Source organism: Gallus gallus, chromosome Z (assembly GCF_016699485.2).
Source record: "Gallus gallus isolate bGalGal1 chromosome Z, bGalGal1.mat.broiler.GRCg7b, whole genome shotgun sequence".
NCBI lineage: Eukaryota > Metazoa > Chordata > Aves > Galliformes > Phasianidae > Gallus > Gallus gallus.
In genome coordinates this window covers 20,320,062-20,336,189 of record NC_052572.1, presented here as the reverse complement: position 1 = coordinate 20,336,189, position 16,128 = coordinate 20,320,062, and positions in this window count along the sequence as shown.

Sequence of the window (16,128 nt, the reverse complement as noted above, 5' to 3'; positions counted from 1 at the left end):
AGTCAGCAGGACTTGGGAGGTGATTGGCCCCCTATACTCTGAACTGGTAAGACTGCATCTCAAGTACTGTGTTCAGTTTTGGACTCCTCACTAACAGAAAGGCATTGAGGCTTTGGAGCACGTCCGAGGAAGGGCAACAAAGCTCTGAGGTGTCTGGAACACACACAGTCATGAAGGAGACCTTTAAAGGTCATCTAATCCAACTCCTCTGCAGTGAACAGGGACATCTACAGCTAGTTCAGGATGCCTGGAGCCTGTTGCAGGCATAGTGAGGAGTGGCTGAAGAAACTGAGATTGTTTAGTCTGAAGAAGAGGTGACTCGGGGAAGACTTTATTGCTCCCTACAACTACTCCCAGGGGATAGGATGAGAGGTAATGGATACTAGGGAAGGTTCAGATTGGATATTATTATTTTTTCTCAGAAAGAGTGGTGAGGTACAGGAACAAGCTGCCCAGGGAAATGGTGGAGTCACAGCCCCTGGAGGTGTTCAAGGAAAGGGTAGATGTAGCACTGAGGGACATGGTTTAGTGGACATGGTGGTGATGAGATGATAGCTGGACTAGATAATCTTGGTGTATTTTTCCAGCATCAATGATTCTATGATTCTATGGCACATTGCTGGCTCACATCCAGCTTGCCATCCAACAGTATCCCCAGGTCCTTTTTGGTGGAGCTGTGCTCAATCTTTTCATCCCCCTGCTTGTACTGTTAGTGGGGGTTGCCACGACCTCCACAACTGCAAGACCTTGCACTTGGATTTGTTGGACCTCATGAAGTTCTACTGAGCCCACTGCTTGACCCTGTTTAGGTCTCACTGGATGGCATCCTGTCTCTCAGATGTGCCTACTGCACCACAAAGCTTGGTTCACCCGCAAACTTGCATGACAATCTAGAACACAACGTGAAAGTTTTAGAGCAATTTTATTTGTTAGGTTAGCTAAATCAGCCTGACTAGGGATTATTTTCCCAAGTTTTGCACCAAGTATTCTGGAGAACACAGAACATTCTGGTTGTGAATTCAGATTTCACAGGTAGAAGCAGTAAAATTTATGTCTTATTTCTGTTGTGCTCCAGATCTGAGGATCTCCAGGCTGCTCGTCCCTGGAGGTGTTCAAGGCCAGGTTGGATGGGTTGCTGGGCACCCTCATCTATTATCAATATGGAGGCTGGTGGCCCTGCATGCGACAGAGGGGTTGGAGCTTGATGATCCTTGACACCCCTTCCAACCCAAGCCATTCTATGATTGATCTTCAGGCAAACCTATGATTGATTCTATGATCTACTTCTTTGGAAAGGACCTATCACTTGCCAGAGCTGAGCATTGATTGTCACTGGTTGTGCTCTGGAAGAGTAGATTTAAGAAAGTGAAAGAACTGCTGAATGACAGCAGCTGGGAGACGCAGCTATGGTGAGTTTTTGGGGGGGTTACTGAAGAGGTATCTTCTTGTCCTTATTCTAACATTGTAGTCCTTTTCCATTGATTTTCTTCATCTCTTCCTTTTTGAAGGGAAAGTGAGAAAGCAGTGAGGTGGAATTTGCCTGCCCATCGAGCTGATATGACCACAGTGCTGGAATGTGCAGGAAGATAAGGGCTTTAGTTCTGGTGAGCAGAAGTGAGTTATGCTTAGCAAAAACACTACAAAAAATCTTGTACATCTGCAGGTGGCATCACTGAGGTGCTAGATAGATGTGTATGAGCACTTATAAGGCTTTAGATCGAATGCACAAGCAGTGGCACTCCAAGTGGCATCTTTGTGGTACGTCATTGAACAGCTTTGAAAAAATATGAATGTCACAGCAGGCACTCAAATTAACATAGTTGTGTAGAGAAAGGAACTGGCAGAGAACTTCAGTTATAGACAGCACGAGACCCAGAGGACTGTGGTAGTGTACCCTTGGAGATTAGAAAAGAAGAGAAGCTTCAGCTGATAGCAGTCAGCCATAGGAGAAGATGCTGAGTACTGTAGATCCTAGACTAGAAGATTAACAGTAGAGCATGATTTACAGTTCAGTTATTTCAAGATGCACACTTTTATTATAGTTCTAGCCAACTGCTTTAATAGGTGGACTTCATTCCTGTTGCAAAGGGTCAATGTGCAGGTTATCAGTCCTTCAGTTTTATGGGATGCTCTGCCAGGGTGATTATTGCTCTTACTCTGCTGATGCAGTGCCACAGTGGGCATACAGCAACTGCAGGAAGCAATCAGTACAGTTGGTAACTTCTCTTAAGTGAAACTTAAAGGAATTTGGCATAAAAACATGATTTCCCTTCATTGTTTCTATGGGAACTACCTTCACATAAGTTTTGTAACCAGGCACTCATTTGAACAAAAATAGTTTGCATCTGAGGCATAAAACTACACATGGTAAACAGTTTTAACATGAAAAGAGAAGTCATACATCCAAATCACAATCTGAGGTTTGAATTAATTTTATACGCATTAGCTTGCTTAAAATGGGAAAGAAAATATGGTAGTTCCTACAGAAGTGTGTCTGCTTATACATACCTACAGTGCACCAGAATTCAAAAACAGCATTAAATGACCCATTAGATAATTTCATACTAATAAATTTATAAGAAAATAATAGTCAAGAATTCATAAATTGAAATCAAACAGAAGCTACTCAATATTATAGAGAAAAAGGAGAAACACAAAGTATAGAACACAACTACTTACTTTTGTATTTTTCCATAAAAATATACCATTTTTTAAAATCTATATTAGTAAGACATATTAAATGTATCTTCCCAACAACTAAACCACTTCCCATAGCCTTGAGAAACTATAGCAACATTCTGTGATTGTTCAGAATCCTGTTAAAAATTTTGAAAAGACAAAGATATACTTTAATGTTGTGATATATCAAATTAAATAATTCTGTTTATACCATGACTCTTGCTATTTATAGCATCCATCTTTGGGTTGGGATGGGATGCAAGTTGAGGGAGGTGATCCTGCCCCTCTGCTCTGTGCTGGGAGGTCTCACCTGGAGTACTGCATCCAGATGTGGAGTCCTCAGTACAGGAAAGACATGGACCTGTTGGATCACATCCAGAGGAGGGCCACAAAAATGATCCAAGGGATGGAACACCCCTCCTGTGAGGACAGGCTGAGAGAGCTGGGGCTGTTCAGCCTGGGGAAGAAAGGCTCCAGGAGATCTGAGAGTGGCCTTTCAGTATCTAAAGGGGAGCTGCAGGAAAGAAGGGGACAGACACTTTAGCAGAATCTGTGGTGACAGAACAAGGGGAAAGAAACCCACAGATGTGGTGCAAGCTCCATCCCTGGAGACTTTCAAGGCAAGGCTGGATCAGGCACTGGGCAACCTGATCTAGCTGTGGATGTCCCTGTTAATTGCAGGAGAGTTGGACTAGATGACCTTTAAAGGTCCCTTCCAACTCTAAGGATTCTATGATTCTAGTGTTGTTAATTCTTTCTCCCTCTCTGTTTCTTTCTCTCTCAACTCTCTATTTTCCCAAGTTTCGGTTTTCAGTAAACTGCAACTGTATATCCTGGCAGCTGTCTGGCAAAACATAATTAATGAAGTAAAGCTGGTCAGTGACATCTTCCTTCCAGATTAGAGACCTAAATTTACCTTTGAAAACTAGGAAATGAAGAATTAAGAACAAATCTCTTTCCCTAACCTTGACCCTGCTGGAGCTAGGAGCTGCAAGTAGGAATGCTGATATCTGTATGCAGTTTGGCTACATTCACAGTGCTAAGTTTAACTTTATAGAGCTGATCTTGTGGCCTGAGATTTGCTGGGAAAACTAAAAATACGAGTTTTCTGACATTTAGAATTCCACCAAATCTGACAATCTATGAGGACGTAAGAAGCCCTCAGTAATTAGCTCTACATTAACCAGGTGTTTTAGTCCATGAATTTCCTAGTAACTTTTCAAGAGAAAGAGAACATTTCTTACAGACATTAGAGATTTAAAAACAGAGATGACTTACAAACTTATAAAAGGAGATGCATCACTAAGAAACTGCATACAATTCTTGTTTGCTTTTGTTTTTCCTATAAACCTCTTTATAGTAGAGCAAGAGTTACATCTGTACCTAAAAACCTTTGGATTTGTCTGTGATGAAAAGGCTAGTAAGGTCATGACTGCATGAAGTCTGCACACAGATAGACTACTGTGCTGAAGGACCAGAGGCAAAGCTCTGATGATATAACCATGTCAAGTATAATAAGCATAGATGAGCAGCTGTACTGGGGCTGCAGGGAAGAAGAGAGCCCATCAACAGCACTGCAACAGGAGGAAGCCTGTAGAGAGTGATAAGGTTTCCGCTGAGCATCCTCTTCTCCAGACTAAACAATCCCAGTTTCTTCACCCATTCCTCATATGACTTGTGCTCCAGTCCTCTCACTAGCTTCTTTGCCCTTCTCTGGATACAATCCAGGGCCTCAACGGCTTTTTTGTAGCAAGCGGCCCAAAACTGAACATGCTACTTAAGGTGCATTCAACTCTGACAGGAAAAAACAAAACAAAACAAAACAAAACAAAACAAAACAAAAAAGGTCCTAAATAATCATGATTGACCAATCTGTTATATTTTTGATAGAGAAGTCCTGCAAGGCATGCAATGAAGCTTAATTTCAGTTCTTCATCTTCACAAGTAGTACTGAAGCACATTCAGTCTCAAAGCTGGGTGGTGGGAACATAGCTTCATGCCACCTGTACTGTGTGACAGGAAGACTCTGGCAACCCCTCACTGTTGTTGCACCTACATCCAGTCTGATCTACTCCTCCTTCATGCTATCTAGGACTAGTGCAAATTATCAGCACAAGCAAATCGGAGGAGTTTGCATATCTACATAGGGGCAGCTCACAATCCTAGAAATGCCCTAATAAAGAAGGTCTTCAGGAAAGTGTGCTCAATCTACCTTTTAAGCTGTAGAGCCGGATGCCACTTGGTTATGATTCTTGAACTCTGGTAAGCCTGGTGCCGTAAGAACTTCCTTGGGGAGCCAAGTGCGCAAGGTTCCAGTGCGCAACCACACTCTGATGAAAAACCATTTCTTAACACACACCTAACCCTCCCCTGACACAGCTTCATGATGTTCCCTTGGCTCCTGTTGCAGTCACTGGAAAGAATAGCTCAGTGCTGCCCCTCCACTCCCTTCCCTGAAGGGAGTTGCAGGCCAAAGGCTTCCCCTCAGCCTCCTCTGCTCCGGGCTGAGCAAACCAAGGGACTTCATCTGCTCCTTATATGCCTTCTTCTCTAAAGCCTTCACCATCTTCATAGCCCTCCATGTACACTGTCTCTTTTGTTCTATGGTAGCCCAAACTGATTATCTGACACTGGCTTTAAATCATCTCATTATACAGAAGCTATTTCAACTGAGATGTTGAAAAGCAAAAAAAATTATATATAAAAAAATCAGGAAGTAGTTCTAGTATGTGTATATCTATTATAATAATATAGCAATCATATGAAATATATAGTATAATCAGAAGAATATAAAAATTCAAAACAATAATTTAACATATTAAATGCATTTTTCTTCTTCTCCCCTCTACTAGGTAAATAAGGAGTTATAAAAAAATAATCACTTAGCATTCAATAAACAAAGATAAAGTGTTAGCAAACCTTTGGCCCTCTAGTTAAAGCACCTGGGCCTTTCATTTTGATGCTCTGCATGTTCAACAATTTCCAGAATGGCTTTGGTTTCACCAAAATGACAACACAGAATTGAACAAGAATTTTTAGCTCTCCCTGGAGTGCTCCTCCCACCATTGATCTTCATACAATACTTATCCTTATCAGATGGGCCAAAAACTATCTGGAAAAAGGGTCTGAAGGTCCTTTGAACTGACTTCTTTAGTCAAGTTTAATTTAAGTCAAGTGCTTAAGCAGTGTTGGTAGTATGTTGACATTTTCTGTACTGAAATGAGATTCTGGAGGAGAAGCAGCACTTTTTACGGGACTTTCTGTGTGAAAAAAAAATACCTTGAATTTAGAATGCTAACAGGCAGCAGACACTTATGTGTGTGCTTATGTGCAAACATTTGAGCCCTCATGAGAACCTTGTATTTGCTACCTGTACCAAGTATAGGCTGGTTGTGAATTTTAATAACACCTGGACTAAAAAATTTTGCACAGCCTGAATTCCATGATTCCTGCAGAGACATGAGACAGAACCAATGAAGAGGCTGCTCATACACTGTGCTGCAGCACACAGGCTATTTACATTAGCAAAAATGGAGATTCAGGACTCTGGAGTTCTAGCACATTTATAAGCTTTCTGCCTCCAGAGGCACAGGTCTGGTGTCTGGTGTCAGAGGTGTCTGCTCATAGGTCTCAAGCTCATAGGTATCTGGTGTCAGAGGACTGACTGATCAGGTTCTATCAAACCAATAAAGCTTCACTGGGACTTTAGGGTCTGTAGCATTACATTTCAGAATTGATCTGGGGACAGGCCTGCTCCCTGATCAGTGTCTACCAAGCTAGCAGAGCTTTTTCCGGGCGTTATGCATGTCTAACTTGCATGCTTCAGAGCAGCAGGGAAGTGGGTCCACCAGCTGGCTTAGGTCACTTAACTCTGTGTGGGGTTTCTGTGGAGATCTAGCATTCCTGTAACCATGACATTTCTGCAATTTGACTTACTCTGCTTCTGGAAAACAAGGGCACTCTGCCATTTTGGTGCAGTGAAGGGATTAAAAGGTAACCAAAAAATAAAAACAGGTAGATGGGTCGCTTTGAAATATTTAACACTTTGGAAGACTTTTAAGACAAAGATGATTAAAATTTTACAAGTTAACTGAATATTAGCACCTGAGTAGAGAATAGAGACCCAGACACAGACTTCATGGCCAAAAAAGGCAGCGTGGTCTTCTAGTGGGAGTGTTTGTCCTCAAATTACCCCAAGGCCTTGTGTCACCTGCTTGGCAGAGGAACAGCAGTAGATATACTGCTGGCAGTGTGGAGAGAGTGGCAAGAAGAAGAGAGAAATTAGAATGTGAAAGAACACTAATCCAGCAAGAAAGTAGGATGTATTAGTTCTGTCTTCCATTTTATCTGCAAAACTGTCCACAAGTCTCTTCTGGTATCCTGGCCACAAGAAGGAGTCAGTGCAACTTGTAACAGAGAGAGGTGTTGACAAATATGAGCTGCTGGCTTCTACGTGGGCATGATTAGTTGCCATTGGGCAACAAGTTTCCTGTCCACTTGTTGCCCTATGAAAGAAATTGAAATTAGCATCACTGCTCAAAATCAAAAGAACCTGGCCCCCTGACTAACTACGCAGTTTCTGATACAAAGTCCATGGAAGTCTGAGCACTGGAATGTCAGAATAATTCTGCATTAAATGCCAGAGGTATTTCATACTTCAACTTCATGATTTATATGACAAATACAACGTATATTCATCTTGGTTTTGTGCTAAAAGCTAGAGCAGTGGCCAGGCTAAACTTATTTTAGCTTATCTACAATTTACATTAGGGGAGTTTTTGATTCTTCAAAACTTTTTTTTGGAACAAACATGCTTTATTTGAAAGGGAAGATGGAGCTGAGTAAGTGATTTTCAAAATGGAAAGTGAAGGCTGTGTACATATATCCACACAAGTGTATACACAGATTTAAAAATGCATTATTTGTTGCACTTGCTTAATTATTGAGTCTAAGGCCCTCAGCATTTGTATTATCTGAAAACGTGTGGCCTTTTTGTTGTTTGGTCTTTGTGGCTGATCAGCTGAGTTATATGAACTCATTATTTTTAAGGGAACATTGAGAAGAGTAATGGTAGTAGTTAGAATATAAAACATTAATGATCATTTATACAAATGCCTAGTAATCACTCTCTTTCCATCAGACAGCAAATAAATGTCTGGGTAATTATAATAAACATTGCCCGGCTTTATACAAAAGTGTCATTTGTTTTAGATACTCAATTTGTATTTTTGTCTCCTCAGCATCAGGGCTGCTATTGCCATAGAATCATAGAATATTCCGAGTTGGAAGGGACCTGTAAGGATCACTGAATCCAATGGTTGGTTAGTACTTCAGACAGGACATTTACAGGGAGGAAAAAAACATAAAAAGCAAAATTCAGTTTAGGACCTAAGTGTATCAGTGGAGATATCATGATAAATTCAATGGTATTATACTCTGAATACAGTTATGCTGAAGTTTAGAGGTCCTGTAGAATAGGATAAAAACAAGATCTTCAGGACTTTTATAGTTCAAAGATTTACACATACTTGCATATACACAAAGACACACAGTCACACTTATTCCATATGCTTAGGAGGGAAACAACCTCTCCTGAGATTCAGCTGGATTTCCTACCCACCCCTCTATTACCTTTTTCAGAACAAGCATTAAACAAACAACTTTAACAGAAAGAATTTTTATCTTTCTGTTAAAAAAAAAGATTTTTTTTTTTATCTTTTAAGATTGAAAAGAACAACAGAAAAAAAAGCAGTCTCATTTAGACCAAGTCTTAAGTAAAACAGGAAACTTGGTATCGTCCAGCTATTGACATGCACTTATTTTTTTGAGATATGCAATGCATATGTGTTATATCCTGTAAAATTTGGCAAGTCTGGCAGCTTATATCATGTTAGACTATATTATGTTACATTTAAGTTTGGCAGCTTGAAATTTTTCAACAAGATGCTCTTTTGCTGTAGTTTGTTTTGTGCCACATTGCTCAAGCTGCACGGAAAAGCCAATGCTCTTATAAATCATCCATAGCCAGCAAAAACAGCTTGAACTTTCTCATTGGTCAGTCATTCTTAACACAGACCTTATCTTAACAGATACATAATAACATATATATATCTATAGCTAAAAAGAATAAACAAGTAAGATCAATGCTTTTCAGCTTTTTGTTGCTGTATGGATAGAAAAGTCACTGCAAGCCTCTCATGCAGATAACAACTTCTGGTTGCTTGCCATCATTCGGGCAACACAAAGTGTCCAGATAAAGAAGATATCATCAGCCTACACACAATATAAGTACTCTAGGTACTACCTTTCCTCAGTAAAACTCCTCCACATATCCTATTATAACCCTTAAAAAAAATAACATGCTGAAATACATTTATCCGCTGTAGGAAATATTGTTATTATTACTCAGAAAAGACTACACCACAAAGCATTGCTAAGGAGAATCTGGGAAGCCCTTTTTGTTGAAGCACCTGTGTCTGGCTAAAGAGATGGCACTGACTGTACAAGCTGTAAATGGAGTTCAGAACCTACCCCGGCTGAGCAGTGACATGGGAAGAGAAGCAAGCTGGCTTGCTTTACATCCGATCCTTAGGGCAGGAAGGGTAGCAGATAAGGGAAGATGAACTGAGATAAGCAATGCAAGGAGAAACAAGGAATATGGGGAGAAGGCAAGAAGGACAAGATTAGTGACAGGATGGGACAATGTACAGACAATTAAGATACTCACATAAGTATGCAAATTTAGTGATGGGAGAAGCAAAGAAAACCAGGCAAGAATATAGTCACTGCAGAATGATTTTTGAAGAAGAAATGGGAAATGAGCGCAAGAAGATTCAGCAAAGCAAGTGGAACAAAATGATGAAGCAGAAAAAAATGACATCAGGATGTCGGAGCATACTTGGACATCAAGGAGTCCCTTCAGTGAAATGTGCGAAGAAAACTGCTCACATCTTCGGTGGCAGAGAATAACTTACCACTGACTTCAGTTGTGGTAGAAGCTTAGCTGGCAGAGATCTACAGCTAAGACATCCAGCTCTACTGTCAAACAGATGGCTTTCAATGCAATCATAAAATTTTCATGAAATTTCTTGCATTTTTTCAGTTTTCTCTTTAAAAAAGAAACAGGATATGACACACAAAACAGAGTTAAAGAGGAAACAACATTGTGAAGTGAAATGCTGAGAAGCTGAAAAATGCCAAAATAGAGATTTGTGCTGAAACTTTCATTTGCCCCTGTATGTAAACATACCATTTCACTGCCCTCATGCCCTTGATAACAAATCTGACAGACTGATCCCACCAGCATTCAATATGGAACAGTTTGGCAGGCAGCTATATTTTTTCTCTAGCTAAAGGCAATTCAAGTCTTCTATCACTTGCTGAGGTGTTTGGAAGGTCTAGAAATGGAAAGAAGAACTGCAGTTAAAGCAGGGGTATATGGAAAACAGAAATCTATCTTTGTAAATTAAGGTAAGTAAATAATGACCTTGTATCCTGTCCAAAATGCCAGTAATTCTGCTTTCTACACTAGAGAGAATATATATTCCAGATTAAATGCATTATCAAGCTTTAATAACCATGAAATCTTATTAGAAATTCTTCCAAGTCTTAATCTTCAAAATAAGGGGAAGTACATTTTGTTTGTTTGTCTTTCATTTCAATGCAGATTTGCAGCTTGTCCATACATATTCATATGAAACCCAGTTTCACAGAGGTTTAGTGGAAAGTCTTCACACAAGCTTACTACAGGTATTTGTGGCTTCAGAGATATTAACCATTTCATGATGTTTGTAAACAAATGACTCAGACAGGATTTTCTTCCAAGAAATAAAACAAAACTAAAGTGAAGTATTTGTGATGTGAACTCTAGGGAACGAACAGAACTTTACAGTTTCGGGCTCCTCTGGAACCCCAAGTGGACTAGAACTGCTCTCAGTTAATTGAAAACACGGTATGTGTGCTGTTGTTAAAATGTACATTTTCTCCCAGTAGGAGTGGAGGAACAAATAACCTGGAGTAAAGGTTCACAAAGGGAAAAGCAGTCAGCTGCAAATCAAGTGTTACAAGCTGCCAGGTTTAGAAGAACAAGAATGCTGACAAAAATAAAAAACAGCAGGCAAATCCACAATGTGTAGGGATGACAAGAATCTGAGTTTTCAGAAAATATGTTTCTGAGGATAAGAGTTGCTAATGTGATGAATAAACTGCCACTCCTCATCCATCCTCTAGGCTTTCTGACTTCATTAGCCAGAATCTATCCTGTTACATACAGGAGTATGGAGTAGTTGGGGTAAAGCAGACATTTCTTCTTGTTCAATTCTTCTCTTTCCTATTCTCCTTTTAAAATAGGCTCAAATTTGGCCTAGAGATTAGCCTAGTACTTGCCATAACTCTGATAGCAACAATAAGCTTTTAAACAAACCATATTAGTTCAAACCTGTGAAAGTTAGTTGTATGAGTATGAATTTTAAACTATTACAATAATTAAGAGCTAGAAATTAACCTTTGTGGTGTCCATCTTGTTTCTTAATACTTCGGTCAAGTTTTCACCATAGCAAAGGTGTAAACATGTGGAGAAGGACTGGGGGTTCTGGTGGATAAAAAGCTGGACGTGAGCCAGCAGCGTACACTTGCAGCCCGGAAGGCCAACTGCATCCTGGGCTGCACCAATGGAGAGGTGGCCAACGGGGAGAGTGAGGGGATTGTCCCCCTTTCCTCTGAGCTTGTGAGGCCTTACCTACAGTACATTGTTCAAACCTGGGGTCCCTACCACAAGACAGATGTGATGCTATTGGAGCAGGTCCAGAGAAGGGCCATGAAGATGATTAGAGATCTGAAGACCTTTGCTATGAAGACTGGCTAAGGGAGTTGGGCTTGTTCAGTCTGGAGAAGAAAATGATCTGGGGAGACCTTACTGTGGCCTACCAGTGCTTGAAAGGAGCTTATAACCAAGACGGGGATAGAATTTGGGGATAGAATTTTTATGTGGTCTGATTATGATATGACTAAAGCAACTTACTTTAAACTAAGAGAGAAAATTTAGGTTAGATGTTAGGAAGAAATTTTTTACACAGAAGATGGTGAGGCACTAGCACAGGCTGCCCAGAGCAGTTTGGATGCCCCATCCCTGGAAGCATTCAGGGCCAGATTGGATGGGGCCCTGGGCAGCCTGAGCTGGTGAGGGATAACCCTGCTTATGGCAAGAGGGTTGAAAGCTATATAATCTTTAAGGTTCCTTCCATCCCAAGCCATTCTCTGATTCTATAATTCTATGGTTATCTCTCATTATCATAATGGGGAAAAAAGCTAGAAAATGCTGTGGTTTAACCCAGCTGGTGGCTCAGTATCATGCAGTTGTTCGCTTACTCCCTCCCAGTGGAATGGGGGAGAGAATCAAAAAAAAAAGTAGAACTTGTAGGTTGAGGTAAAACTATTTACTAAGAGAAAAGGAAAAGGAAAATAATTATTATATATATGTATATGTGTATAGCAAGTGATGCACAAGTAATTGGTCATCACCCTCTAACCATTGCCCAGCTAGCTCCCCAAGTAGCAGAAGAGAGAGGAATGAATTCTTACCCCCTTCCAAACTCTTTTCACTTGATGTCGTATGGTATGGAATATCCCTTTGGCCACTTTAAATCAGTTCAAATTCTGTTCCTACCTAGCTCCTTCAGTCCTTCACTGCAACCTACCTAGCTCCTTCAGTCCTTCACTGCAAATTGCCTTGACTCTATAAAACCCTGCTTAGTAGTCAACTGTAAACATCAGTATGTTATCAACACTGTTTTTCTCCTAGAACCAAAAGATAGCATCATGCCAGGCACTCTGAAGAAAGCAATTCCATCCCAGCTTAAACTCAGAGAAATGCTTTTGAAAGTGTGAAGGGAAAAAACATTTTTTCAATGGTGCTTGATACAGGAAAAAGTGTAAACAGTTACTAGTATCTAGGACAGCAATTTTAAACATATTTGTTTTAATCAAATGTATATGAAGGTTTGATGTCTAATAAACTACTTAGTCATATTACAGAAATCAATTTAGATGTTTATTATGGTTTCTTATTTCAACTATGGGATAATTATATACACATGTACAAAATGAATTTCTGCCAGCATGGGAGACAGTCACATCTCATAGTAAATAAAACCAGTGTTTAAATATTCACGTGGATTCATTACAGTTTCTTAGCAGAGGGTAACAGAGATGGTTTTTACTTAACCAGATTATAGAAAACTTATGAAGCTGCATCCACAACATCAAGTGCATTAGACATCTTGCTATGTATTTCAAAACTACATTAGTTTTGAAAATATATAGATTCCTTCCAGCAGCAATCTATATCAGAAAATATAATACAACTGTATCCCTATGTTATACTCAGCATTAAATCATAAAGCCTAAAGTACAGTATCCTTTTATTAGTAAAATCCACATAACCATTCTGGAGCTGAACAGTGAATTCTGTCCCAATATAATATTACATGATTCACACACCAGCATCTACAGAATATCTCTTTTCATGGAAGTATCACATAAGAAGTGTGTGGCCTTACCTAAAACTGAGATGCATCAAAATCAGAAACTCCTTTCTTCCAGGGAAAAGGCAGATCCTGTTGAAGAGGAGCTGACCAAATGGTTTTGATTTTACAGTGTTACAATGGTTTTGTTTAATATCTACAATATTATATCATGAGACTGCTGTAATTTTCAACTACAAAAACCTGCCATAATGTTTTGACACTGTAAGTCTGTACTATTATCATTAGAGACAGCCTTCTACATTTAAAAACATTGTGATGAGCTTGAACAGTCTGACTTTGACTTCTATGGAACCATGAAAGTTAAACGTCTATACTAGTCAGGTTTCTATTAAGAGTAACTCATATTTGGAAACTCAAACTTCTAAAGCAGCTGAGGGTCAGCATAAACATATGCCAAAAGCTACTCATGAAATAAGGAAGAAATATCAGTATAGAAATATTTTATAGAGAAAGGTGTTTTCTTTACAGATTTACTCACCTAAGAGGGGCAACAAAGCAAAATATTGAACTAAATTGTTTAATTCAGTGTCATGAGTTGGGTTGTGTTAAACAGGAATTTGTAAGGAAAGTTTGAGGAAGAATTACAGTAAATATAATGAAGGTAAAATTCTGTACACCATATTTATGAGTGTAGAAAAACACTGCTCCAGGAATTGCTATTTTTTTGTTAGTTCTGGCTGAGAACAGTGTAATATGCCAATAAAATTTCATATCCATATATTTGAAAATATGTATGTTGTAATAATTAATTCACTTGACTGAAAATATGTGCTTAGAGGATATAAAGAAAAGACTTTAAGGTAGGAGGATTCAGGGTGTTTGGTAATACCAATAGACATGAAATAAAAGACAAAACAAAACAAAACAAAATTCTATGACTTTCTGTAGATTAATGACCCACCACAGACAGAAAGAAGGTGCTACATTTCTAGTTCACTTCAACTCATCAAGTGTTTTGACAGCTATTGAGTCCAGCACACTTTTTAACAATACTTTGAAAGACATAAATCTTAAAGAAAAACAAGGTATCCAGTTTGTTTAATACATATGTTTATCACCTTCCAATCTCCATAGCCATCTGACAATCTACATTTGTATCCTTACTGGATAAGGATAGCTTTTTATTTATATCATGACAAATATTGTTATGACCAGAGGCAAAGTAATTCATTTTGTTACCATGCAATAGAAATGACTTAATATTTTGTGTAACAGGCATTATAGAGCTTACAACTGTGAACTACACAGTGATGTAAGCTGATAATGTAACTTAGAATTTGGTTTCCATACAATATAAAACAAACCCTAGAGCTACTAAAAAAAATTGGTTCTGTGTTCTTCCAGGATGTTGCCACTTCACCTTAACAGTTTTATTGTAGTAGATCTTGGGTAGTACTGACAAACACGTTTTTGTCAGGCCCTATCGTGTGTATATTTGGGTCTGTCTAATCTACATTTCACCAATGAGAACAGCTTTTGGCTGGCAGGCAGATTAGAACTCAATGTGCAGATTTACCCATTATTGCCTGGAGAGAAGCATCTATTACAGAGAGTCTGCTACAGTGCTCCAGCAAACAATAAGACGCCTAAGTATTAATTTGGCTTTACAAAAGGAAACAATGCACTTGAGACATGTACCTGTACACAAGTAAACTCTTATTCACTTCAGTTATATTAAAGTGCTACTGCAGAGCATTTATCTTTAAAAAAAAATACACCACAAAATCCATTTATGTCATTAATGCACCTTGAATATCAATGAGAAACATAAAGTTTATTGTACATATTGTCTATACAGTTACTGTACATTGCAACATGCAATGAATCAATATAAACAATGGTCTCATTTGCCTATTTGTGATTGCTGTAGACACAAGTTTCTTGCAGCCCAGAAATCCTAATAGGAACTACTGCATACTGTCAGCATTGTAGTGCTTTGTGAAAGTCACTGGATGAAAAGAAAATCATGTCACAAGTTGATTTTTTGGCTTTGGTATGCCACTTCCACTATGATTCAATAAAAATACAAAATGATAAAGAAGGACAACTTCCCTCATTTTTCTAGGAGGTGTGCCATAAATGGAGTGTGTGGCTTAATAGCTTGCTGTTACGCTGTCCTTTAAACAGCACTCTGAAACAGCCAACAACAAAATGTTCTAAATATTACCAGCAAGCTGACTTCATTTTATTCGTAATTCGAATAAAGTATCTGTCAAAGAAGACATAACTATAGACTAGTCCATCTCAATTACTGTTTTAATGACATGTAGTTACAACTTCAGAAAAAGGCACATCTGTGCAGTACTCTGAATGTGAAACATTTTGCACTTGGAATGCTCAGTTTCATCAAGACCTGTTAGTCTATGTGTCAAAGTCAGTTTTTAAATAACCTTTGCAATATAATAAATCAAGTTTGTTGCTAAAAACACCAGGAAGATAATAGGTGTGACAATAGGCCTTTACAAATGATTATTTTTTTCTTGAAATTTCTATTTAGTGTATGACCTAATGTCCTTCAAGTTTGTTTTTCTTCAAAGACAGTACAATAAGACTCAATAACATTAGACAGAGGAACAGAAATGCCTCCTTGTAGGTACATATTTGATAGCTATGTATAAATATTAAAGATTATGCAATCTTTTTGATTTTTTTTTCTTGCTTTATAATATAATACACTTTAACTGTTATTGTATTCAACTTCTAGCACTTGGAGAGTTGCAGTTAATGGAAAAGCTTTCTTGTAGAAGAAGTTGCATCTGAGCCCTCAATTTTCTTTCTTTCTTTCTTTTTTTTTTTTTAAGATGTTAAATCAGAATCAGTATTTCACATAAATTTCAGGTAACAGTGAGTACTTTCAAACTCATTTTAAATAATCACTTAAAGCAAAGTGCAGTGACATGTAAAT